The sequence below is a fragment of the Chelonia mydas genome, chromosome 10 (assembly GCF_015237465.2).
Source record: "Chelonia mydas isolate rCheMyd1 chromosome 10, rCheMyd1.pri.v2, whole genome shotgun sequence".
Lineage (NCBI taxonomy): Eukaryota > Metazoa > Chordata > Testudines > Cheloniidae > Chelonia > Chelonia mydas.
The window spans coordinates 48028209-48054780 of record NC_051250.2 but is presented as its reverse complement, the minus strand read 5'-3'; the positions used below and the strand labels follow the sequence as shown (position 1 = coordinate 48054780).

General features: G+C 49.3%; 1 protein-coding gene across 4 annotated transcripts in view; it reads right to left on the bottom strand.

The window, feature by feature from the left end:
• Positions 1 to 26572, bottom strand: part of LINGO1 (leucine rich repeat and Ig domain containing 1) — a 450166-nt gene that overhangs the window by 13669 nt on the left and 409925 nt on the right. Inside the window, exon 1 of one of the 4 annotated variants that reach the window (XM_043523934.1) lies at positions 6253 to 6275. The exons of the other annotated variants lie outside the window; for them this stretch is intronic. The gene's annotated coding sequence lies outside the window, so the exon portion shown is untranslated. Of the gene's footprint in view, positions 1 to 6252; positions 6276 to 26572 lie in introns of those variants that run through there. 4 annotated transcript variants of the gene reach the window in all.

The window sequence follows — 26572 nt, the reverse complement described above, 5'->3', positions numbered from 1 at the left end:
CAAACAAAATGTTTAACGAATGGGATGGCAAATAGAACACACTATAGAAATCAGTGGGAACCCAATCAGAATGCTGAGTTCTGATTAGCTCGAATGAAAAAAAAAGATACAGAAGAGGTTGAGAAACCAGCAATACAAAAAGATTCAGAGGCATGAAATGGTTCTGCACAAAAAGCTCAGGAGTTTTTACTTTAGAAAGGAGATAAATAAGAGGGAACACAACAAAGATACACAAAATAACGAACAGTGCAAAGGAAGTTCATGATAAGACGAGACAGCAACACTCATGGTTCGGTTGTAAGCCAACCACTAACGGCAGGGGATAGGAAGACACTTCCCCCAGAGGCACGTTCTTGCATAATTGTCCATTATGGAATTTTTGCACAATCTTCTGATGTATCTGGTTTTGCCCACTGTAAGAAACAGGATACTGGGCTAGGTGGACCAGTGATCTGATCTGGTATGGTAATGGCTATTGTGAGGCTGCCATCTCAAGGACTGAACCAGGGGCCTCCAGAGCCAAAAGCTTGAGCTGCTACAGCTTCTGCTAAAGCACCTCTTCTGATCAGTAGGCACATGCACAGAGTAGGCACATGTTGCCATAAAACATCAAGGGGATGTTTTACCAATCCCCTTCTGGCATATGCGATAAGAAGCTTTATCTGCTGAATGGCACGGGTTGCCCCACGCTGTCAGCACAGCTCTAGCTAGCTTCTCCCGACCGCCAAACTACTACGACCCTACCTGTTGCAAGACTGCTATGGAAACACAGCACGATTCTAGTTTGCCAGGCTCCTTCCGTACAGACATTCTCCCCAAAACACTTGGCTGAATTAAACAACACAGTCACAGGGATGAAAAATCAATAAGAGCAGAAGGAGGGAGGAATGACGAAGCACCGGCAAGACAAGGAGAACAAGAGGAGATGGAATAGGAAGTCAGTGAAGTTGAGAGATGCCAGATGGGTGAGAGCTACAGAGGGGAAGCTCTGGGCCAGGTCCGTAGCTGGTGCAAATCAAGGTTGTTCCATGAAAGTCAATGGAGCTTTGTTGCTTTACATCTGCTGAGGATCTGGCCCAGTGTGTGAAGGGATGGGCAGGGGGCCAGTGCTAGATGAGTGATGCAGGCAGGGAAGGTAGCACAAAGGGTCAATTGCTTTGTAATGGGCTGGAGCCAGCCCAAAGAGAGGTTTTAAAACAAGGAGGGCAAAGAGCCAATCATCTGTCAAGTGGGGCATCAGGATCATGGTTCCATGAAGGAGCCTGCTCCGCAGAAAACTCTCTCTCACAAGCATGACATTGAAGCCGCTTAACCTCAGTGTGGTTTTTTGGCCCCACTCTGTGAAGAGCCTGGGTCTGTGTGTTTTTAAATTAACATTCCGGTGCAAGAGGCGCACTCTCTTCTTAGATCCCTTCTTCCTCCCTCACTGAGATCATCTCTTTTGCTGCTCATGCTTCAGTGACCCACCAGCAAAGAAAACATCCTGACAAGCGATCAATAAGTAATTGTGAAGGCAGCTGTGCCCACCTCTGGGGTGAGAGAGAAATGAGACTTCTATGGCACGTGAAAAGGGTGTAGTGGGCACCGAGCCGCCCACCCCATCGTCCCAAGATCCAGGAGAGCGAAAGCTCTGTTCAGCATCAGGTATCCCTGGTTCCCACAGAAGCTAGCGTCATTTGTTGGGTCAGTATTTTCTGCACTGGGCAATGGTTTGGAGAACACGATTTTTCTGTTTGCAAAGGCAAAGAATAGGAGAGCTCCATTCAGTTGTGGAATAATCTCCCAAGGGAAACTCCATCACTTGAGACATTCAAAATTAAGTTAGACAAAGCACTGGAGAATGATGTACTGTAGGGGAAAATCCTCCATTGGCCAGGCACATGTTCCAGTAGCCGACTAGGTCTTTTCCTTCTTCAACTCCTCAGACTTCACCGACTCCTCTGAGTCAGTTAGGTTCTTGACTCTGGAAGTAAGGGCTGGGCCAGCGGAAATCTTAGTAGATTGCTTGAAGGGACCCTTGCTCAATGGGCAGATGAGGACTGGGAGAGCCATGAACGAGATTTGAGAGCCCAAGAATAGACTCTAATGTAGCATGGGGATGTTTCCTTCCCCATTCCACTTCCAGCTGCCAAAGGAGGCAGGGAAACTCCTTTTTGTGCTCATGAAGCATCCACAGTAAGGCAGTGAGAGAGAAGCTTATCAAAGAAGATGCCTCTGGTCTATGTGACAGGGCAGATGCAACCCCAGAATAGTGTCAGATAAATGCCCAGAGCCAGCCAGTGACAAATCTTTGGATGAAGCCTTCTCTGATGCAACTAATGCAAACAGGTCTTCTTGGAAGAGAAGAGAATCCCCAGCCACCAGAACTGAGTTTATTGTCACTTTCATGCTACTATGAAAGATAACCATCTTCTGTTCATTGCACAATGTGCCTGCCATGGAAAACTGGCCCTCTGCTCTACCTGCTCTGTGCATTTCCCATCGTACGCTGCAGGGAGGACTAACTGTCTAAACGAGTATTTGTTGGGTGCAACGAAATCTCTCTCGCTCTAGGTTCTGTGGAAGTGGCTGGTACAATGCACACTTGCTCTGCTGTGCTCTGAGTGTGACCCAGGTTGGAGAACCAAATCATAGCCTTGATCTTTCCACCACCGTAGATTCATAGGGGTAAAGGAATACTGTTCTTCATGGGGTAGAAAGTGGGGCTGTGGATTCCTCACAAAGGACGGGGTTGTGCATTCCTCTCTTCCCCTCATAGATGGCAGGCAGCCACTGTGCTTGTAAACTGCCAGAAGGAGCGAGCTAGAGGGAGAAACTTGGGCACAAACTGGACCAAAATGAGGAGATGGGCAAAAAACTCAAACCCTGATACCCCCACAAATAGCTTTCCATGCAAAAGTCTTTAGGATAGAGCAGATTCCAGGATCTGTCCAGAAAATAGAAGGTCTCAAAAGACCATCCCTAGCCACAAAGAAGGAATTCTGCCATGGATTCTCAGTCCAGCTGACTTTCAAAGCACATCCTTAAAGGCCTCCTACCACCAATCTCAGAAACGGCATGTGGCCAGCAGCACCAGCACAGAGGGGATAAAACAGTGAGGGCCAAATTTAATGGCGGGTCTAAGTTGGTGTCACATCTGCTAGTTCCCACAGTGTGTATGTTCCATTAGCTCAGCTTACCACCCACTTACAAAACTAACGTACACCCACACCCCTTACACACTTCCTAGTCACTGGAATTGGGGCGGATTCATCCCGGTGTAACTGAGAACAGAAGTTGGTGCCCTGAACCTTCAGTTGGGCATTGGAGTCAGTGGAGCCTCCTCAGTTTACACCAGTTGAGGATCTGACCCACATACTCCCTTACGCATCCTGGCTGGGGAAGAAGTGGGTCAGATGGCGTCAAAGTCAGTGCAAGGCGTAACTTACGGTACACCCTGAATTAACTCTGCTATTCTAAACCTTGCCCTGCCTTCTCTCTCTCATCCTCCTTAGCCCACCCACTCTCCATCTTGCTTTGTTCCTGGCTTATTTTTCTTGTTGTTAATTCTGGTTGATCAGAGGAATAATTTAACCCATATGCAGACACAGCCCAAACTGCCACTCCCCCAACCCCCACCGTGTGTGCCTTCCATTTCACCTCAGCCTGGAAGGCCCCATTGGCTGTCTCCAAAGGAGGAGAAGAGCAAGAGGAGTGGAGAGTTCCCTGGTGTCTATGCCGCCCAGCTCCCCGTTTGGATCCTGACTTATTACCCATCATGCTGCTTGATGCTCAGGCTTCCCGAGCGTTCTGGCACTGTGACTGGAGGGTATCGCAATTTTAAATAAAGCACAAGTCCATTACTCTGGTCTGAATGAGAGACGGCCTCAAACCCAGTGGATCTGCTCACTCTGAGCTGGTCTATGTGCCTGACAGTTAACCTGAGTGCTAAAGGCAGAAAAGTGCTGAGTGCATCAGCCAATGGGAGCCAAGCAGGTGTCAGCTCCGTAGCACCTGGAGGATAGGTGCAGTAACAGCATAAGCGATGCAAACAACCCCCACTCTGCCCCATCAATGTGCCCAAACTCTGACATGCCAGGGCCACTGCCAAGTGTGAGGTGGCATTCCACATGCCATGCTACCAAGCCCTTTGCCTGTCGGCTGAGACATATCGATAACTGCTACTTACATGGCCCCAACACTGTGATATCTGACTACCTCACAAGCACTGATGAACTGATCCTCCCAACACCCTGGGAGGTACCATTATCCCCATGTTACGCATGGGCGACTCAGGCATGGGAAGGTCTAAGTGTAAGCAAGTGCGTGGCCTCGGGGCTTCAATGGAACCACACACATGGGCAGTGTTAAGCATGCACTGATGTGCTTTGCTGAAGTGAGGCCTATGGACTCACCAAGGTTACACAGAGAGTCCGCAGCAGAGCCAGGAACTGAACCTCCATCTCCGGAGTCCCAGTCCAGTGTGTTGACTCATATATGCTGGCTAACATATATATCATATTAACAATATAAATTATCTGCCCCATATAGATATTGGCATGCATTAAGCACTGGTAACATTAAGCACAAATACTGTAACAGTACTATGGCCTCAATTGGCCTCCACCATAACCCTGTTCGCTTATGCTAAGTATCACATAACTCCTTGCATTTGCTGAAGTAACCGTTTGGCATAAGCAGGGAGGAAGTGTGTCAAAATCAAGATACAGTTGTTCTATGTCTTACTACAAGCTAGGAAGTACCTTCACAGACAAGCACCTGCAATGCTAGTATCCAAACCAGAACAAGTCAGGGGGGTTGGATTTTAGTGATGTGTAAAAGAGACTGACGTGTAACTTGTAAAATCATCATATAAATAATACCAGCAGAAATGTGTAACTTGGGAAGCTCCCCATCTGATAAGGTGAATGTACCATCGCTGCATGAGATGGGAGCTCAGAGACTGGTATCGTATAGAACCTTTTCCTTGTACTATGTTATTAAACCTGACTGACGCTTAGTATTTAGTTTCTTGAGTATATTTCATAACGCACCAAAGTGTGGTCAAGCAGTTGACTATTCAATTAACCAACAAGTGTATTCACCACAAAGACCATCCTTCCCTCCTCAGTGTATGGAAGGCTACCATACCTGGTAGTGGGTTTTTGAGGTGGATGCCTTCCCCTCGGCACGGCACTAAGACTCTATTCACACCAGTTGTGAGACGGTAATGAGTTTCCAGCCCTATCACGCTGGGCTGGATATTTCCAGCTGTCTCAAGCTGAGACACCATACCCCACCACCGCTCTACTGCGCATCTCTGACAGTCATGAGACAGAGCACAGAGCCTGAGTCTCCAGCAATCCGAGCTGATGTCTCTTGCAGTGACATTGGTTCACATGTCCTATGTTTAATTTAAGGTTAGAATGTTCCTACTGGCAATGTTTTTGTTCCCGCTGCACATTCCCTAAAATAACCTGACAATGAACGTGATGTTATTCTAGTTACATAAAGGTATGTTCTCCTATCTGTAGGAAGGCAACTACATCATTAAACAGGAATGGGCACAACGGACCAGATGCTCAGCTAGAGTCAATCCGCACAGCTCCATTCACTTCAGAGAAGCTATGCTGATGTACACCAGCTAAGGATCCGGCCTGGCATCGTTAAATACGCAGTATCCCAAGACTTTCTAGAACGTCAGCGCTATGACTGCAATGTATCACCATGAAGCCAGGATGATGTTAAGATAATCCATCAGCAGTCGACACTGCAATGCCAACGCGATAGCAATGCATGCTAGGATAGACAGTAATACTACATCAGACAGTCGGACCATTATCCCTGTGATAACGTCATAAAGCCACAGGATGTCACATAGACAGTATTACTGTATATCACCACACAGAGCACGGCATGGCCTAGATGCTTAGATCCCAAGGTGATGGGTAACTTGGCTCGCTAGCTAGCTAGAGCAGTCTCCACAGCCCACGCACAGCATTGTGACTGTGTTGCCAGTGTGGTTTACTGACAGTGGCGAGTACATTGTGCCTGCAGTGAGGGTACAGCAGCTACGTGGTGTTATGTTCTTCTCACGGTGGCTGTGCTTTGACCGCACAGTGGCAAGGGTACGACGACGGTGCATTGCTCTAGAGGCAGATCATGCAGCAGTCTCCTAGTGGCAAAGGCTGGTGCCAGGGTGGCTCTCTCATGGTGGGGAGGGCAGCGTGGTGATCTCACGGCCCAAAGGGCATAAGCGTGAAGCAGTCTTACCGCGGTGAGGGTCCTGTGACTGCGGCGTCCTGCTGCTCTCCCACCAGCTGCGACACTGTGACTTTTTGCTATGTCCCACGCTTTCCCTGTCTGGGCCCTGGTCCTGGTCACTGGGACATTTCCTCTCTCACTCTGTGTCTGCAGCCATTCAGGGCACTGGCCAGCCCTGCCATCATTTCTAGTTGGGATTCAACGGGCTGGAGAGCAGGCAGCGATTTGGAACTTTGGTTCTGAAGGTGACACTGGTGTATTTCAAGAGACAAAAGCCTGAGCCCTGTCTACCTATCTCATTGCAGGGCTCCTTGCCACCAGCCTGATCTCTATCTCTCTCCAGGTTATCATCAAGTTTATTTCCCCTAACAAAAATATTGCCCCAGGAATTTCCAGAGAAAGGGGAGATAAAAATGAATGAAAGAAAGAACGAAAAAGGACAAAGGAGAGAAGGAGCCTCCTTGCAGCCTTGCCATCTTCGGGCTGTTTTTACATGTATAATTCTTCTTTCCCCCATCTCTCGCTTGTTTGATTTTGCATTATTTATGGCTTGTCTTCAGGGCGAGTGTTTGTTGTTATTGTTTCATTCGACAATAAAACAGATTAGATAAAAACAAACTGTGCTGAGCTGGGGCTGGATCGGCTTGTCCTCCAGTCCGTGATGCAATGGACTGAAGGGCTCTGCAGGAATCAGCTGCTTTGCGGAGCTGTCAGGCTTTTCAAACGCACGTAGGGTTCTGCACAGATGCCCCATTGTCCTTGCTGACGTAGGAAAGGGGAGCCACATTTCTCCCTAATGATCACCCCCAACCCAGTTGCTGAAGTTGCTCTCTCTTCTCCTCTCCCCAAAACCCTCCGTTCTTGTGTAACCCACACACCTTCTGGGTGTAGTGTTCTGTCCCATCTAGTGGCACCCAGACCACTTAAAGAGAGAGAGAAAATGAGTCTGCTCTACAGCCTTAGCTAACAGCCAGTTGGCTTTTAGCTCATGCAGTAGAGGTTCATGCACTAAGCTCCAGAGATCCCAGGTTCGATCCCGCCCGCCAACCACCGGGGTCTGTCGATGTTACAAGTGGGGGCTCTCCGGGATTTCAACTGGGAAGACTCTGAAGCTCAGGGTGTGCTTCCTCAGCTAGGGGAAGTATGTAATCCACACACCTTTTGGGTGTGGTATTCTGTCCCATCTAGTGGCACCAAGACCACCTAGAGAGAGAGAGATAAAATGAATCTGTTCTACAGCCTTAGCTAACAGCCAGTTGGCTTTTGGCTCATGCACTAAGCTCCAGAGGTCCCAGGTTTGATCCCGCCTGCCGACGACCGGGGTCTATCGGCATTACAGTTGCACAACGTGGGGAAAAATCAAGGGGTTTCAATCCAATGGCAATCTTTCCACTGGGCTTAATAGGCGTTGGCTCTGACGCTATCAGCCAGATGTTCCAAAGAACTCAGCTCTCATTAGGCACCTAAATAAGTGACCAGGATTTCAACTGCTCAGCACATAGGGTGCATGTTGCAGCATTGCCAGCTTTCACAATATTTGGTGTTTTGCTCAAAGCATGAGCTCCAGGAGTCACGGGGATACACCCAACCTCTACTTCACTGAAGTAAATGTCTAGCTATCCTGGTCGGAGAGAGAATCTGGAAACCCTCCATGCTAAACGTTAAAAAGCCAGGAGTGAACCAAAACTCCAAAAGTGGGTGTGGTTTGTTCATTTTAAAACTCCGGTGATTTTTAAGCCAATCTCCTGAATTTTGGGGGTTGACTCATGATTCTCAAATGCTCGGCGTTGATGACGCTGATGCTGGGTGCTGAATGCTTCTGAAAATCTGCGCCCGGAGCTCTTGAAAACGCAGTCCCATGCATCCAGCCAGTATAACCTGTTTGCACTGTGTTGCACAAGGAGTGAGGGACAAGGCTCAATTCCCTGGAGCAGCACTTTAGCGTGGTCAGGAAGCTGTCGGATTACAGATGACATACATGATCATTTTAATGTCTTCAATAATGGCTTAAAACACGTTTGCAGCTTCACTCAGCAGCAGATCCACCACGGGGTGCCCCTTTCTTCATTCTCCATCCCTTCCTCCTACGTTTCAGCAGCCACTCATGCAGGAAGCCTGCAGATGCAGGGAAGCAGGAGCCCAGGAGAAGGAGCTCACTTCTGGCCAGCCCTTGATTTTTTTCTGTAGGATGAAAGAGGATGATTTCTCCACACCCCAAACAATGATTATAATAATAACAAAGCGAATGCACCTTAGGCTGCGTGAGAATACATGTAATCACCGGGAAATACTGTGTGTTTAAATTAAAATGGAAATGGAAGGCCAGGGTTTCCATTTCAGTTCAGCTTCTGTATTATTTCATCTTGAAAAGGATAAACAGTCTGAGTACAACAGTTTAGTGGCAACAAATAACGGCAGCTAATCCAGTGGTTTCTCAGAGCAAGTCATAACACAAAGCCAAAGGGACAGTGGGAGATCCAAGACGTAGCAGCAGTGCTGGGAAAGAGGAGCTAGGGCAGTGTACAAACAGGTATGGGGCTTGCCCTGCGCAGGACAGACGGGGCTCAGGTCTGAGCATCTCAATGGTGTTGGGTCGCTACTCCACTGTGGCACAGCCAGTTGCTCAGGGAGCCCATCTCTGAAGCACAAGGAGGCGGTTGGCTACTTTCCCATTTGGTGGTTCGTTCTCCTGCAACCCAAGCTCTGTCTCTGGAGCAATGCCCTTAAGGGGCAGCGTGAAGAAGCTGGCATGCTGATGTGAACACGAGAATGACACCCCAGCTGAAATTCACCCAGCCCTGCTTGGAACAGTGGAGAGGTTCACCAGTGAGTGTCCTCCTCTCTGAGTGTGGCTGGCCACAAAGAATCAGGTCCGATTCATTCAGGGAGGGAGGACTCAGGCAAATGTCATCAGTAGAGTTGGGCAGAGGATGGAAATTCTGTTGTGAGAAGGATTTTGAAATTTGGCTTCCTTTCAAATTGGAACAAACCCTGAAAATTTCAAAATCCTCCTCCGAAGGAAAATTGCAGGAAAAAATTGTTTCAGATAGCTCAAAATGTTTCATTTTGATCTGGACTTTTTTAAAAAATGTATCTAACAGTAGAATACACACTATAATACAAAACGGAAACACCAAAATGAAAAGTTTTCAAAACGAAAAATCAAAACATTTCCTTCTGCAGGACATTTCAACATTCTTGGAACTATTTTCCCAAAAGAAGTGTCAGCAAAATCATCAGATTTCACAAAGTGTTTCAGTTTGGACAGAACTGCATTTTCCAGTAGAAAATAGTTCCACTGAAGTTTTTCTAACCAGCTGTAATCATTGGCCACATCTCCCTATCATGGAGGACAGGTCTATCAATAGCTATTAGACAATGTCGTCAGAGACGCACCCCCATGGTCTGGGTGTCCCTAAACGTCTGGCTACTGGAAGCTGGGACTGGATGACAGGGGATGGATCACTCTATAAATTGGCCTGTTCTTTCTTTCCCTCTGGGGCACCTGGCACTGGCCACTGTCGGAAGACAGGCTACTGGGCTAGATGGACCATTGGCTTGATCCAGTATGGCTGTTCTTGTGTTCTTATCTAGGCTCATCCACTCACCAAGCTAGAATCTGTGGCTTACTTGGATTCAAAGAGCTGGCCTCTCTTCTTATTGAATATACTCCTGGCTGAAACTGGTCAAGTCTCTTCCACACACATTTACCCTATTACAGGGATTCTCAAACTTCGTTGAACCGCGACCCCCTTCTGACAGCAAAAATTACTACATGACCTTAGGAGTGGGGACCGAAGCCTGAGCCTGCCCAAGCCTCACCACCCCAGGCAAAGGGCCTGTAACCCTGAGCTCCGCCACCAAGGGCTGAAGTCCTCAGGCTTCAGCTTCGACACTGGGCAGCGGGGCTCTGGCTTCAGCTTTGACACGGGGCAGTGGGGCTCAGGCTTTGGCCCCAGGGCCCCAGCAAGTCTAACGCCTGCCCTGGCAACCCCATTAAAACTGGGATTAGGATGCTGGCACTAATTTTTCACTGCCCTGCTCCTTGTGTAAAGGGAGCACAATACGCAAACCAATCAGAATGGGAACACTTTACACTAGTGCCCATGGTGACATGAGGCAGAAGCTCCCAAAGGAAGAAAGAACCAGGCCCTTAGAGGCTGGATTCTTTGACAGTAGCTCCACTGATTGCAATGCTGATTTATACCGAGTATCTGGCCCCAAAAGTTGACAGTCCGTGTTCTAACTCATGCTAAGGTGGTGCAAAGGGAACAGAAAGCTGCTCTACACAGGCACCTGGGACTGACCCTGGAGAAAGGGAATCTCTGGCTGGTGTAGAACACTACCTCCCCATCAACATAGTGGGTGGGATCGGGAGAGAAGGTGGCCAACGCTCAGTATGCTCTGGCAGTTCCCAGCCTGCACGCCAGTCCTTTGGGAACTATTACAAGCCAGTTTAGTTTAGAGCGGCCCAGGGGCTACTCTAAGTTACTCGAGGGGCTAGGCTGGCACCAGGCACCAAAGATCAAGGAAGTGCAAAGGTGGCCCTTCTCTGCAGCTTCGCCCAGCTGTGAGGATCTAGCTCTACATTCCCACCCCTTCTATTTCCAGAAAGGGCATAGAGATCTTGTCCTCTGTAGGAAAACTGCAGCTCCCCAAATGCAGGAGAAGAATTAAAACATCCAACAGGTCAAAGTGATAGCGGTGTGGGCTCCCTCTTTTGACACTGACAGTAATTATAATGCGTTGCTATGGGCAGACGTTTGGGTTGGGGGCTGCTGCTTTGGGCATCCCAGGGCTAAGAGCCTCCCGCATGATTTATCCGATTCATAGATACTAAGGTCAGAAGGGACCATTATGATCATCTAGTCTGACCTCCTGCACAACACAGGCCACAGAATCTCACCCACCGACTCCTGCGAAAAACCTATGTCTGAGCTATTGAAGTCCTCAAACCATGGTTTAAAGACTTCAAGGAGCAGAGAATCCTCCAGCAAGTGACCCGTGCCCCATGCTACAGAGGAAGGCGAAAAACCTCCAGGGCCTCTTCCAATCTGCCCTGGAGGAAAATTCCTTCCCGACCCCAAATATGGCGATCAGCTAAACCCTGAGCATATGGGCAAGATTCACCACCCAGATACTACAGAAAATTCTTTCCTGGGTAACTCAGATCCCACCCCATCTAATATCCCATCGCAGGCCATTGTTTGTGCCAATCCTCCAGCCTCTTTCCCAGTCCAGAAAATAATGTCTCAGTCTATTCCAACAGCCCCCCAGGTAGACCCCAGCCCTCCTGTGCTCCTCAATCACACCCCCTTGCTCACCTCTTATCGTCTGATGACTTCAAGGCTAATTTTCTTAACCCGGCCTTGTGACTCTAACCTTAAGATCCTTCATCCTCCTGTATCTTCCCGAAGCCTTCAGTACGCTTCCTCTTGTACACTGCCCACAGTGCGCTAGGTGTCTTCTCAACGGCCTTGTACAAACAGCTGGAATGAGTCTCTGATTTGTTCTGCTCCTCGATTGATACACCCAGGATTCTGTTTGCTTTATTAAGTGCTGCCAGGCACTGAGCTGATGGTGTTTTAAGTTGCCCTCATCCATAGCCCCGGTTCCTTTTCTTCATCGGCCTCTAGCAGCACATATTCATTTAAGGCATGGTGCTGCCTGACATTTTTTGATCTAATCCTCATTATTTCTTATTTCTCCATGTTCAACTACATGGGCCTCTTGTCAGCTGATACTAGGGAAAGAAACAAACTGCTGGCCACATAGACAGCACCACTCGGTTTCACAACAATAACACTGTACATAATAATTTCAGTGTTTTCCTGAAATACTTAATGAACCACAGGCCAAGTCCGAAGGGCCTTATTTGGGTACATTTCCATTAGACACCATAAGAGGCTCAGGAGATATGGAGTACGGAGCTCAGATTCTGGCCCTAAATGGATAGAATGTTCACTTGATTCCTGCTTGTAATACAAACTCCTGAAATAGAGCAGCTCTTTAAAAGCACATGACAACACTAAACAACAGTTTAGGACAGGAAGTGAAGAAAACTGTATGCAAATGAAATGGGCAACAGGCAGAATGGAATTGCCTGATCTGGCATCTGACCAGGGTACAGTTCAAGGATTAAGACCCCCTATTCTTGCAGAAACAATGTCATGAGGCCAGGACCTCAGTTGGGCATCTCATCTGGAAGACAGCATCTCCAGAGATACAATGCCCGCTAACGCCATGCCATGCAGGGGTGTCAGCTCGGGGTGACTCACAGGGAAGAGTGCCAGCTGCTGAGCCATGTGTGCCATCCACTGCCTGTAGCACACTGGGGTGATGATTCTCCATAACCCTGTACCTTGTGCAGTCATTTACACTTGTGCAAAATGGGTGTAAAACCCTACCACTAGGGGGAGGAAGTGGGGGTTTCTGATGGGGTGCCAGAGTTGGCAATGGTGACGCAAGGCAGAGGAGAATCGAGCCCTGGGTTTTCCTTGTACACCAAGGACTGGACAGCCTGGACTCCACTTACTTGGTGACACCTGATTATATCCCAGCCCGCAATGGCATAGCTGCCGGCTGCTGGGGATCCCAGGGGATGCTCCCCCAGCAATAGTGGGGGTGGCAGCATCTAGGAAGGAAGGCAGCCCTTAGGCAGCTGTCAGCGAATCAAGGGGTGCTAGCTACTAGCAGATAAACACAGGGTGCTCAAGTCACACTGCCCTTAAAGGGAGATGCCATTGGAGAAGGGCATTCCGGTTCGGAACAGCAGGGGAAACCAGTGTGATTCCTAGTGCTAATAAACCATCACCTGCACTGACAAAGGGCCTTGGGTTGGGGCTACTTGCCCAGGGGAAACCCCTTGCAACATTTGTTTCACATGAGATCCCATCTCTTTGGCTCTCCCGCACTGCAGGAAATGGACAGTCCACACTCTTAGCTGCATGTTCCTCTCTCATTGACAAGGGGGAGAAAGGAAGACAGGTTCAGAGTGTCAATGAAGAGGAAGGTTTATTGAAGCATTGCAGAGAGTCATTGCCCTTGGGAAGCAGCCTCCCCGTAAGGTACTCAGCCTTTCCCAGTCACCTCCAGCTTGTCTCCGAGGTCTGAATTATTAGTTGCTTCCCATTTCACGCAAGAAATCTTGAATCTAAACAATGAGCTGAACGAACAGATCACACCACAATCTTTCTGCCTTGCCTTCCTGTGAGAATTCCCCATCAGAGACCAATCCAATTAAGGTGCTGGTTATGAAATTAACCATAATTACAAGAGAGAGAGATGTAATGTTTTGCATTCTGATGAAGAAACAGAATGGCAATAATAATAATAAAAAAGATTTGGCCCTTTTGAGGTAAAATTGAGCAACGTAGGAGAGGGAGAGAGAGGGAGGTGGAGAGCAAAAGCCTTGATAGACAGGAGCAAGGGGAAGAGAGAGAAGTAAAGGGTTTGAGGCACAGAGGGAAATGGAGGAGAAAAACGACAGCAGTGGAATGGCAGAGAAAGAAGGGGAGAGGTGAAGAGATAGAGATTAAGAGAATGGGAGCTGGGGGGAGGGAATCAGAAAGACGTGGGAGGGGAGACGCGTACAAATCTCTGTAGCAAAGGTGCCGAGCGTCTTGTTCATTAAAGGAGAAGATTAACAGTGCCCTGCATTTCAAGGGGATATTTATAACGATTGAGTCCCGTTTAGACCCCTTCAGGCTAGGAAACCTCAGCACGGCGGGAAATTGCTGGCTAAAGGACTGGGCAGAGGATCCTGAAAGTAATGGAGAGACAGGAGAGCAGTTAAAGGAGCTGAAGATGGAACACCAGGGAGTTGGGGTAGTTAAGGGCACTTAGGGATGAGCATATAGGAACCAAGCAGTCATTTAACTAGCCTGGTCTGCTGTCCCTGACAACCACCGGCCTTACATACTTCAGAGGTAGGGGTTTTAGCCAGGCATTTTTCTGGCCTCCCAAGCTGTTGGATGGGAGTGCCACACACACAATGAACTCACCCTCTGCACTGCTGTGCAGTAGGGGAGCATCACCCTCTATGTTTTACAGATGGGGAGCTGAGGCAGAGAGATTAAGGCACTTGCCCTAGCTCATTCAGGCAGGCAGCGGCAGAGACAGAAACTGAACCAAGATTTCTTGACTTGCAGGCCAGACCCCAAGATCATTATTCTTCACTGCAAGCCCTACCCCACACGGGGCCAACCGGGCAACAGGCTGTCTGTCCTGATACCCTGAAGCATGAGACTTGAGAGTCTAGCTAGTGTGACAGCAGGTACTCTTCCTTGTTCGGATGAAGGCAGGCACCTCTGTAGCTAGAGTTTGCTACTGTTAAGGTTACATGATAAATTCAGTGAGAAGCCCCTGTTTTTAATATGCGCATAACTTTCCAAAACATTCCTATTTGGGGCTGAAATTCACTAATTCTGCCTCAAGCAAATACTTTCCCTAGAGCTTGCAAAAATCCTATCAGTTGGGGTTGAGTCCAGCGAAAGAGGGAAACATGCACTTCCCTGTTTTTTAAAGGGCTCTTATAATTTCTCCTACATGGCTACAGCTGAGATGTGCACCTTGTCCGGGACACAGCCCTCACTGAGGACTAGCACCTTTGCAAGAATTGACTTGGATATCACAAGACCATGTAGAAACTACACACAGAGCATCCTATTCTAGTGCTGCCCTCATCACCACAGCACTGGAGTGCCTGCCCGCAGTGCATTAAGTGATGTGGCCAACACTCTGTCACGTGCAGTTCATTTTCTGTCTCATTCTCTCCCATGAAAGGGTTGCACATCAGCCATAATTCTCATGCACAATATCTCTTGGACTTCCAGCTGGGAATGCACCACTCAACCACTCCTTACCAAGGAGCTGTGGGTTCCTGCTACTGGCAACCCCTCTATTGTCTGTACTATTCTCTGTCCCCTAGTGAATCTTATTCATTTTTAAACCACTGCTGTGCACTGAGCAGACATCTTCCTTAAGCCCCCCCCCCACTCCTCCTCCCACCCCAAAAGACTCATACAGGTCCTTAAATGGGTCCCTCCAATGTGCACTACCTGGCACTTGTGTGCATTTAGCTTGATCGGCCATTGCATGGCCCACTCTCCCACTCTCACTAATCCTGTCTATTACAGCCTAGGGACCAACCAAGATTGCAGCCCCCTCACGCCAGGTGCTGTACAAACATGGAGTAGTAGATAGATAGTCTCTGTCCCAGAGAGTTTACAATCTAAATCGACAGGTCAGACACAGGGTAGGGGGAAAGGGATAGAAACATGCATCCAGAGTGATCTATGTGATGGCAGCAAATGACATGGTCATTCCCTGACTCCCCGCACCCCCAATTTTGATAGGTCATGACTCTCCCTGTAGTCTGGTCTAACCCCAGTAATTCGGCTGGATTAGGCAATTTTGTCACCCCACTTCCAATAGGACTGTGTTAATTAGCATATTTAACAACTTGAGTCCTAGCACTGATGTCAGGGTTCCCAAATTATTCATTCACTCTTGACCTTTGCTTCCTCTCTTTTCTGATCCTTTTCTTATGGCAGGACTTTCTCTTTCACTCTTAGATTGCCAAGTTTCCTCAACACCTTCTCTTGTGGGACTTTAATAATTAAACCATCTGAAAGTCTAAATAAATGACAGTCACCTGCTTTACTTTTGCTAAGAGTTTAACTCCCTCAGCGCATTCTTATAGGTTAGAGAGGCGTGCTCGGCCCTTACCATAGCTGTGCTAGTTTGCCCCCATGACGGCTCAGATTTTCAAAGCAGACCAGAGAATTTAGATACACACATCTGCTATTGAAATGAACGAAAGGCATGCGTCTCAATCGCCTAGGTCGCTTTGAAAATCACAACCCACGTGTGTATGTATTTCCAATGACATTTCTATCTTTTTTTTTTTTTTGCAGCCAGTTTTCCTAGTAGTGAAGTAAGGCTGGGCTGATAATTCCTGGGGTGGCCCTTACCACCTCTTCCAAAGATGGCAAAGACACCCATCACCTGCTTATCCTCTGTCTGGTCGCTGGTTTAAAATGCCTTATGTCTCTTGGTTAGTGGTCAGCGCTCTCCGCTGGATGTCCGGACTCTGGAGATGAATTGTGGGATTGGGAGGGATGGAGAAGTAGGAGTCAGCCATGCTATGGAACGTCTGTGCAAATGGAAGGAGAAATGAAAAACAAACCCAGCCACCTCCAAGACGCCATAAGGGAGACTTCAGCGTGGGGCAAGAAGCTGGGTTTGTGACTCATGAAGTATCGGGCGGTTTTGCTGAGCGCCTTTATCAGGGCAGCAGTTTTAGCTTTGCAGCCCCCTTCTCCCTTTCACCCAGCCCTTACTCCAGTGCAGGCAGCCACTTTACAGTCCAGTAGACCCCTGTCTTAGCTGTGAGTTACCTTTACAGATGTACTCTTCCAGGCTTCTAGAGACATCTCCTTTCAGCCAGCCTCCTTCACCCATCTCTACCCCAGTGCAGGCAGCCCCCTTATAGATCCTCTCTTCCAGCTGCAGTTTACCCCCTTTTCTGTCTCCCTGTTTGGCAGCATTATAGAGTGACTGGGCCAAGTTTTCTCCCAGCACAGTTCATTTGATTTCATTGGAGCATTGTCCATTGGCACCAGCAAAGAATTTGGTGCACTGGCTCTATGAATGGTCCATGTGGTCACCTTGAAAATCCATCCTTGATCAATAGCAAACAAAAGCAGTGGCTCCCAGATGGCTACCCAGCAGCACAGCGTCTCAGCCCGTACAGGAACACAGATCTCTATATCAGTATGGGTGCTAAATGGCAGCTTTGGTGGCAGATTCAGGGGCGAGGCCAGGACTGAACAGGCCCTGGAGATGTGAATGAGCCCTGGAGATGCTCTCAAGTTGGTCCCTTTAGGATTGAGGCTTATTGGGGTGGGCAGCATGGGGGAAGCTTGTACTGTTGCTCTCCTTTCTATGGGTAACATAGGGCTGTGGTCTCCAAGACTGTCAGTCCCTCCTGCCCCTTCCACCGGCACTGGAGATGTCTGTGAGCAGACACATGGCTGGACAGTCTCAGGGAAACCACTCTGTGTTGTTGCTGTAAGAAGGTGTTCTCAGGGCCACATCTTCCCCCCACAGGGCGGAGGGGGCTATTGGCCATTAGTGGATGGTTCCTCGATGCTGGACGGTATCTCTTAGTCTGGGGCATTTCCCTAGCTCCCATCATGGCCAATTACCTCCCAGCAGAGCCCACAATAGCTGGGCCTGTGTTGGAGCACAGAGAGGGGAAAGGTCTGGGCCCTTTGCCTGCTCCCTGTACCCCCCGTCTGAGCTCTGACTCCTTTCTGGGCCAGCTGGCCTGACCCGCGCTTCATCCTGCTATTGTCAGTGACGAATGATTCTTGGCACTACCTTCCCATGCTAAAGAGGAGACGGGGCCTTTCATGGCATTTATTAGCATTTATTCGATTACTGGGGTCAAGCAGACAATTAATGGCACCTACCCGGGTACATCCACCACCGTGCAATCCATCTAACTAGAGCCATTCCCTGCTTGCAACGCCTCCTGAGCACAGGGGCAATGGTCACGCTGCTCCGACATGAGGCCAATCCATCACCATGGGCAAGCTGAGCTCTGCCCCTCCCTACTAGCACCGGTCAGGAATGGGGGCAAAGCTCTTGTAACAGGTTAAAGGCCCCCCCTCCCAGGCGTGTTGTTTCTCTTTGATGATCCATAAGCAATATGATGGGTTAATAGTGACTGTGATTAACTGAGATAATAACTAGGGGGTCAGGTGCTTTCATTGTCTCTACTTCCCTCTCCTAAGCCTCTAATGGCAACTCATTCTCACCCCTGAGATCTGCTCTCCAGGAGGGATGCTGGTCCCTCCAGTCTGCACTATTCACTAGTGCTATCTCCTCCCCTGCAGCCAGCAAATAGCCAGGGGCTCCCTGCTCTGCCCTGTTTACCCTCTATCAATAGAATGCCCCAGACCTGTCTGCAAAAGCATACGGACCTTCTGCTGCTGGAAAGCAACTGCTCTGTGGGAGCCAGAGCAAAAGTGCAAGGCTTGCTCCTCGCAGCCTCCTTGACAGGTGATAAATGCAGGACAAATGGAGAGGGAGAAGAGACAGAAATAACCAGGAGAGTGGGAGGACCGAGAGAGAGAGTGCCGCGGGGCCTGGGTGAGGAGAGAAAATGAGAGAGGACCCAGTCCTCAGCTGATGTAAACCAACATAGATGTTCCATTGACTTCAACAGAGCCATGTCGATTTACACCAGCTGAGAAGCTGGCCTAGCAGATGGGGAGCAGAGAGAGTGGCAGAAATAGCATGAGGGGAAGAGAGAAATTGAGGGGGGCAGAGAAGATGGTAGAGCTAGAGAGAGAGAGATTGATGGGAGTGAAAAGGCGGACAGTTGGAGAGAGAGAAAAAGCATCCCTGAGAAGCACATGTGCTTCGCAGTCACCTCTCTGGCACTGGGAGCTCTTGGCTCATATTCAGGAGTTTGGAGGGGTTCTGTTTCCCCCGCCCCAACTGGCATTAATGGCACTCACACATTTAGCCAGCGTTCTTAACCTGCCACAAACCCACTATAGTACAAGGGTCCTCAGCCCATCTGTTATGCATGTGCAACTTGACGAGTTGTGTGTGCTTGACTGAGGAGATAAATTGCCACAGGGAGGCTTGCTTGTTTGAGGCTGATCATGGGTTATTTTTGTTAGTGTGCATTCTTGCAGAGCACCCAAATATGTCCAGTCCAGTGCAGGGCATGTCCATGCAGACTCTCACCCCACGTCCCCACATATACATGTCCCCCTTTTACACATCTACCATCACCTCACACACAGCAAGGCCCCAAATGTGGGTATCAGGCCACCATTTCTCCTGCTACCTCCCTGTATGCTCAACAGTGATGCAAACCACCAAGGCCTCCCTCCCCAGTGCTTGTCTTCGGTGGTGTTACTGGTTGACCAAGCCAGCACAAGGCTGTGGACCTGATCCCTATCTCCCTAGCCTGTGGGCACCAGCTGCCCTTCCCAGCCCCCACCCCACTCAGAGAAACCTGTCCCAGATATTGTACCATCAAAGGTACTATGGTCGAAGAAAAGACATGCAATCTCTGACTCCAGGCCTGAAGGAGATGGCGTGTGAATTAGGGCAACTTGATTCAGACAGAATAAGAACAGAACCAAATCTTTGCTCAAGACTCAAACCAAACCTTTAGGGGTTCCTTTAATTCTCCATCGTCTCCCACTGGCCATGTTTCCTTCGAGAGGGTGACTCAGACCACTTCCTGGATCATGTTTTGACTGTAAGCACCCAAATACCAAGAGAAAGGCTCGTCTCAGTGTCTCTCTCCTTTCCTGAAGCAAGGGGTACTGAAAATCTAGAGATCCTGTTTGCATAGATCTGTATCTCTGTCTCCATCACACTCCTGACTGCGGTGTCACAGCACCTAACACCTAGCACAGTGGGTGTGCCTCGTCCTCTCCCCCCCTCCCCCGAGGCCTTATTTACCGCACGCTATTCAAACGCTATTCAAACCCTGCCCTGAAGACAGAATGATTCATTTCCTCATGGGTTTTTCTATGGCACTCACCACTGTAGTGGTCAAGTGCTTCGCAAACATTACTTTATTTTGACAACACCCTGATGAAAAACAAACAAACAAACAAACAAGAAAACCATTCTCTTTGGTTCCCAGGTTTATCAGATCGGGGCAGGAGCTGCTGAATTGGAACTTTCAAGATACAGGTAAACACACTTTATTCCCCCCCTTTGGTACATGCAGAGTTCCTTGTCCCCCGCCCCCGCTGTGAGCTAAGGCTGTAAGACCGAGACTTTTAAACATTAACATCTATTCAGGTGGGGGCAGCTTAGTGCTGGGGGGCGAGTCAGAGGGCTTGGTGAGGATGTGTAGCTTGTTTGGGGTCAGGGCACCAGGTGGAAGTCAGAATGTTGGGGAGGGGTCAGCGTGGCACTCTGATGCATAAGGAATGAGACAGAAAATAATTCTGACCGTATTATAATTCCACTATATAAAGCAATGGGAAGTCCTCAGCCGGAATACTGTGTTCCACTGGGATCACCCCATCTCAAAAAGGCTACAGCAGGGGATCAGAGACAGGAGAGGAGTCTGATTTAGGGAGGGATAAACTCTCCTATGAATGGCGGTTAATAAGGCAGGACTGTTAACTCTACGGGGAGGGCAAATAAGAGGGGACAGGATAGCATATACAAAATAAATATACTCATTCACACCCTCTCTCTTAATAGAAGGAAGAGAGGATATTCAATGAAGCTCTGTGGTGGGACTTTAAAACCGATAAAAGGAAATACATTTAGACACAATGCACAATTACCCTGTGGAACACTCTGCCACCGATTCAAAGACGAGACCAGAGCAAGATTAAAAAAAAAAAAAAAAGGATTGGACATTTATAGGGATAACAAGACTATACAGCGTTATAACAGAGTTCACTTAAGAGTTTTGGAAGGAACATAAACCCTCATGCATCAGGGCATGAAACCAGTCTCTTACAAATGGGGGTCAGGAAGAAATGTTGCCTGTGGCCAGGTTATTCCATAACTGTCTATTGATGATAGCGGGGGATGTTAATTGCACCTTCCTCTGAAGCAGCAGGTGCTGGCCACTGTCAGAGACAGGATACTGGACTAGACGGGCCACAGCTCTGAGCCAGTTTGGCCATCTATATTCCTAGCTGGGCTGGTAGGTAGAGGTTGGTGTACTGGGTACGGCACCATTGGCTTGACCCTGGGTAGGGTTAGCATGCTAGTGAGCAAAGAAGGTGAAGGCTAGGACACTAGGGTGCTGGTCAGGATGCAGAGAGAGGCTGGAGCACTAGGTATGGGTCAGTCTGATGCTTTGCATTAGGAGTACAGGGTCAGGTGAAGATCTGAGGGTAACACTACAAATACTGTGCATGCTGTTCTGCAAGGACAGCAAGGGCCCAGTCTCTCTGCCCTTGTTGCTGGGAGTTGGGCCTGCGAAGGGCTGTGCGCTGCAGCACCGTTTTGGACCTTGATAGAACACTTCCCCCTTTGCCCCAGTTCCAGTCTCCCCTCTGCCGATAAACCAAGCAATTTAACAGGTTAACTGCCATTTTGAAACAACGTTCTAACTATAGAAACCCTGCAAGGGAGAGTGGAGAAGGTTCATTTTTAGAGCCCACCTCTTTCTATAATCACAGCTAGTCTCTCATGGGGACCTGTCCTCCTATGCTCTGGTGTTTTTAGGATGTTCTTCCCCCCGCCCCACACCTGCCACCTCCTTTCTCCTGGATCCCTTGTCCTGTCTCTGCATTCTTGCTCTTTCCATACACATTCCCTGTCCTGGGGTCTTGTCCCCCATGTTATATCTTCCTCTAACCTGCCCCCTCCTCCCATGGTCTGTGTCTTCCTCCTTTGACTTCTCTGCATTTTCTCTCTATTCTCCGCTCCATATCTGTGCTGCACCCTTCCCTTACACCTCTCTCCTAACCACTGCCTTCCTGCCCCAACACCCCTGTGCCCATTTCTCCTCCCTGGGCCTGGCATCCCCAGAGATTTGTAGGTTTGTTTTCAGGTGGACACTTGAAAGTCTCATAGGTCTCATATCTGTGGATTTTGTCCTATGGTTGCCAATGGGGCACCAGTGACATACACATACCCACCCCACACCCTCTTCCTGCTCCTTGGAAGTGCTATGGCCTCATAGTAGAGGAGACAACCCTGGGTTGCATTCTTCCCACAGCGGTCTCTGCTGTATGGAGCACATGTCCACTCACGGTGCATGATGGCCTATACTCATACAGCCTATCTGTGGCAAGAACAGGGTAGACCTGTCCTGCAGTGACCACGGAGTGCTGGGCACAGACAGTATGATACACACTAATACATCAGCTTGCTCATCTGGACTATTGATAAGGCTTCATAATAGGACACAGGTGGGGAATCTCCTATCTCAGTCAGGAGAGGAAGCTGCTGTAGTGTGCATCTCACTTGCCTTTTGCTTCCCTGCTCTTCCTCCTGAGGAACATCTGTTTTGTTTTTGTTTGGTCTGATTCATAAAATGGTTCCATATTATGAAAGCACCAGTCAGGACCGAGGGACATAGCTCCTCCTTTCCCCTGCTGCTGAATAGGTTCAATGGCTCCACCCTCTTGGCCATGCCATTGGCTTCACAGGAACCACTCCAGCATGAACAGCGCGTGGAAGTCAGGAGGGACCCACCAGAGAGTTAAAATTCCTAGGGCGCCAGATGCTAATCTCAGTTACACATGGAGAATGGAATCTGGTCCCTGGGCTCAAGACTTCATCTGGTTCCATCATTAGTCCTAACAATTCGCTTCAATGACTGCAGAATAAAGGAGACCACTCTTCCCGCCCTCTGGCCCTGCAGTCTCCTCTGGCTGGAGAAAGTGTGGTTACAAACCCACAGGGTTAGAAAACACAGCCAGCCTCCCCTGGGCTCCTGCTGAGAGTAGAAAATGGAAGCAGGGAATCCCCGGGCACTGACTAGATGCATCAGGACCAGGGGGATGGGGTTGGACAGAGCCTTCCCCACTACTCCTGTAAAAGCCAAAGCCTGCAGAAGGGCTGTGACAGAGCTAATATAAGACGTACTAATTGCCCTTCCATAGCACCCTCCATCTTCAGATCTCAAAGCACTTCAGTACATGCATACGCTCTCCCCTCAGCAGGAAGGTACGATTAGCCCCATTTCAGAGAGAGGGAAAATGGGGCAGAGGGGCGCTGATCAGTGGGAACTGCATGACGGGTGGTAGGGGGAAGTGGCAGAGAGCAGGAAGGGACAGGGGACAAAGAAGGAAGGAAGAGAGAATAAGAGGAGGTGGTTGCATCAGAATAATATAAACCAGGACTCTCCCTGTGAACCAGTCCCAACCTGTCATTGAGACAAGCCTCATGAACCTGCCATCTTCTCTGCTCTGCTCACTTAATGGCTCCCTACCACCTTCTCCTGAGCTTCATTCCCAGAAAAGGTCAGCCAGGCATCTGATCAGCAAAACGCTGAATTCTGATTCCCTTATCCCAGGGGTGGGCAAACTTTCTGGCCCGAGAGCCACATCAGGCTTGCAAAACTGTATGGTGGGCTGGGTAGGAAGGCTGTGCCACCCCAAACAGCCTGGCCCCCTCCCCCTATCCGCCCCCTCCCACTTCCCGCTCCCTGACTGCCCCCCTCAGAACGCTCAACCCATCCAAGCCCCCCAGCCCACTCCTTGTCCCCTGACCGCCCCCTCCCGGGACAGCCCGCTCCTAACTGCCCCCCCCCCCGTGACCCCACTCCCTATCCAACCCCCCCGCTCCCTATCCACACCCCCACCCCCTGACAGGCCCCCCAGGACCCCCACGCCCATCCGACCCCGCCATTCCCTGTCCCCTGACTACCCACCCCAAACTTCTGCCCCATCCAACCTCCCCCTGCTCCCTGTCCCCTGACTACCCCCCAGGACTCCCTGCCCCTTATCCAACCCCCCTGCTCCCCACCCCCTTACCATGCTGCTCAGAGCGGCAGGAGCTTTCAGCCATGCAGCCCGGACGGAGCCAGCCATACTGCCCAGAGTGCTGGTGACATGGTGAGCTGAGGCTATGGGGGACAGCGGGGGAGGGACCGGGGGCTAGCCTCCCGGGCCAGGAGCTCAAAGGCTGGGCAGGACAGTCCTGCGGGCCGTAGTTTGCCCACTTCTGCCTTATCCACAATGAGTAACCCCTTGCTCCACGGGTGCTTCCATTGACTGCAAGGGAACTAGGTCTGAAGGAACGTAATATTCTACGCAAGGGTATCAGATTCTACAGAATGGGCAGCCCACACAAGGTCTAGAGGGTCAGTTCATGTAAGTATCTAAAAGTTTAGGGATGGAGTATTTTGAAGCACCTATGGGGGAGGGATAGCTCAGTGGTTTGAGCATTGGCCTGCTAAACCCAGGGTTGTGAGTTCAATCCTTGAGGGGACTATTTAGGGATCAAAAATTGGGGATTGGTCCTGCTTTGAGCAGGGGGTTGGACTAGATGACCTCCTTCCAACCCTGATATTCTATGATTCTATGATATGACTTGGGAGGAGAGCTGAGGGGAATTTGCAATATCTGTCCTGTGGGAAGTTCTGACATTTTAACATTTGTTTTCACCTCAAATTAGGATAAAATGTTGAAATTTTGAAATGTCACAGAATAGAAATTCCATTCCAAAAGAACTTTGATTGAAAAATGTCAAAAAGGTTCCGAAATCAAAATGTTTAGTTTGGGTTTATTGAACTGTCCCAAAACTTTTAATTTCAAGTCAGTGCCATATTAAACTGCATTTCCCCACAGCCTTATGGGAGCTGTAGCTCATGAGACAGACATTCCCATTCTCCCCTGTAGGGCAGGCTCCTGGGCTGGACTACGGCTCCGATAAGGCACCCCAAGTCATGTGGCTTCCATGACACACCACACAGCTTGGACCTGCATTGCATTATGGGAGGTGTAGTCTTCAAGGGAGTCCAGCCCATAGGAGAAAATGGGGGCCTGAACAATAACTCCCATAAGGCATTGCACCACAAGAGAAATGCAGTTTAATGTTTTCTTGAATTCAAAACCAAACATGTTGGGGAAATTTTGATTTTGTGCAAACTGCATTTGCCTTCGGAAAATCATTCTAACAGAAATTCCCAACCAGCTCTACTTAGGAGCAAAAGTCTTACTGAAAATCAATGGGATTTGTGCTCTTAAGTAACTTAGGCACTTTTGGAAAAAATCACAGCCTAGAAAGATCCTCCTCAGAATTTCATGGGCCAGCAAAACTGGGCTGAAACTCTTGTGAGATTGCTGGTACTTCCCAGCTAGGGCAACCTCAGCACATTCTGGCAGCACCAGACGCATTTCCAGAACTAGGGAATGTAGTTAACCAATAAGAGAAGAATAATGAGGAGGGAAAATTAACTATGTGGAACTTTTGAAAAAATATGGCTGGCATTCAGAGATCAATTTGAGTTCTGGGCAAAGGGTCAGGCTGGCTCTTGGTCACAGCAGAAACCGAAGCCCACAAACCATCATGCTCAAAGCAGCCTCAGTGACACCAAAATGGGAGCTGAGCAGTGCCAGCTCATTCTGGAAGGACACACTGCTGGCCAAAGGGCCAGGAGGAAAAAACCGCAAACCTCACCCCACCAATATCCATCATCATTGACCTCAAGACTGGCATTTAGTGTTTGAATACTGAGCCTCACCATGGTGGCCACGTTGCCAAAAGAGTGCCAGCCCAAAGGGCATTCGGACATGTTCTCTTCCTGCCCCTAGGAATTCTCCTGCAAAGATACACCTAGAAAACTCCTGGGGTTGGGGGAGGCATAGCACAGAGTGTCACATTGGTGGCCTGCTCCCCAAAACCCCTTCTCTGTCTGCAAGAGAAGCCAGCACCATGCCAGTCCCAGGAGTTGAGGGGGACAATTTTCTAATGGACGCAGCTCTAGCTGAGAATAACTGCATGTTGCAGTAGGGTGTCCTCTGTTGAGAGCATCCCATTTGTCCAGAGCCATGGGACAAAGACCTGCAGGTAATGAGTTGAGACTCTCTTACCGACAACTCTCTTGCCTGACACCTCCCCTAGCTTTATACAGTATGTATGAGGGTGTGAGTAAATAGTAGGGGATGGGGATGGATGCCCTCTTTTGAGCTTCCCTGCACCCCCTTCATTCTTCCCCTTCCACAATGCCCCTCCGTGAAGTGGAACAGGATGGAAAATGAAGGGTACACCCAGGGACTCTGCCACGGGAGTGCCTGCTTTTGGAATTGAGGGCTAACCCTCCAGGAAGGGTAATAGGGATTGGGTTGCTTGGTTCACTTACTCAGCTGAAACCCCCAGAGATCTGCTTGCACCTTCTGCTAGAGACTTGAACTGGATTCCAAGAGGGCTGGGCCCACTCAGCTTCAGCAGCTCATGGGATTTCCACCTCTCCCATCCCTGAAGAATGGGCCAATAATGGCAATGCCCAGGAGCACTGATGGACCCTCACATCACACGTTATGGCACATCAGCTCCTAGAGGTTTCACCATCTGCTGAAACGTAACATGGACAAAGCTCAAGCCCCAGTCTTTCTTCCCAACCCCAGACCCCATCCCCTGTCATTGCTAACAGCACCCATCACCTTCGCGTTACCCAGCAGTAACCTGGGTGCCACGTTTGAGCCTTTCCTTGATCCATCTGTCCGGTAACTTTAATGAGAGCAGAGTCAGGCCCAGAGCTCCAACTCCTTGTCCCTGCCCTCAAGGCCTTTCCCAGCCCTGCCCCTTCCTGCTCATCCGCTCTTCTCTTGAGCCGTCTCGCCCCCTCTGCTGCAGCTGCTATGGAGCA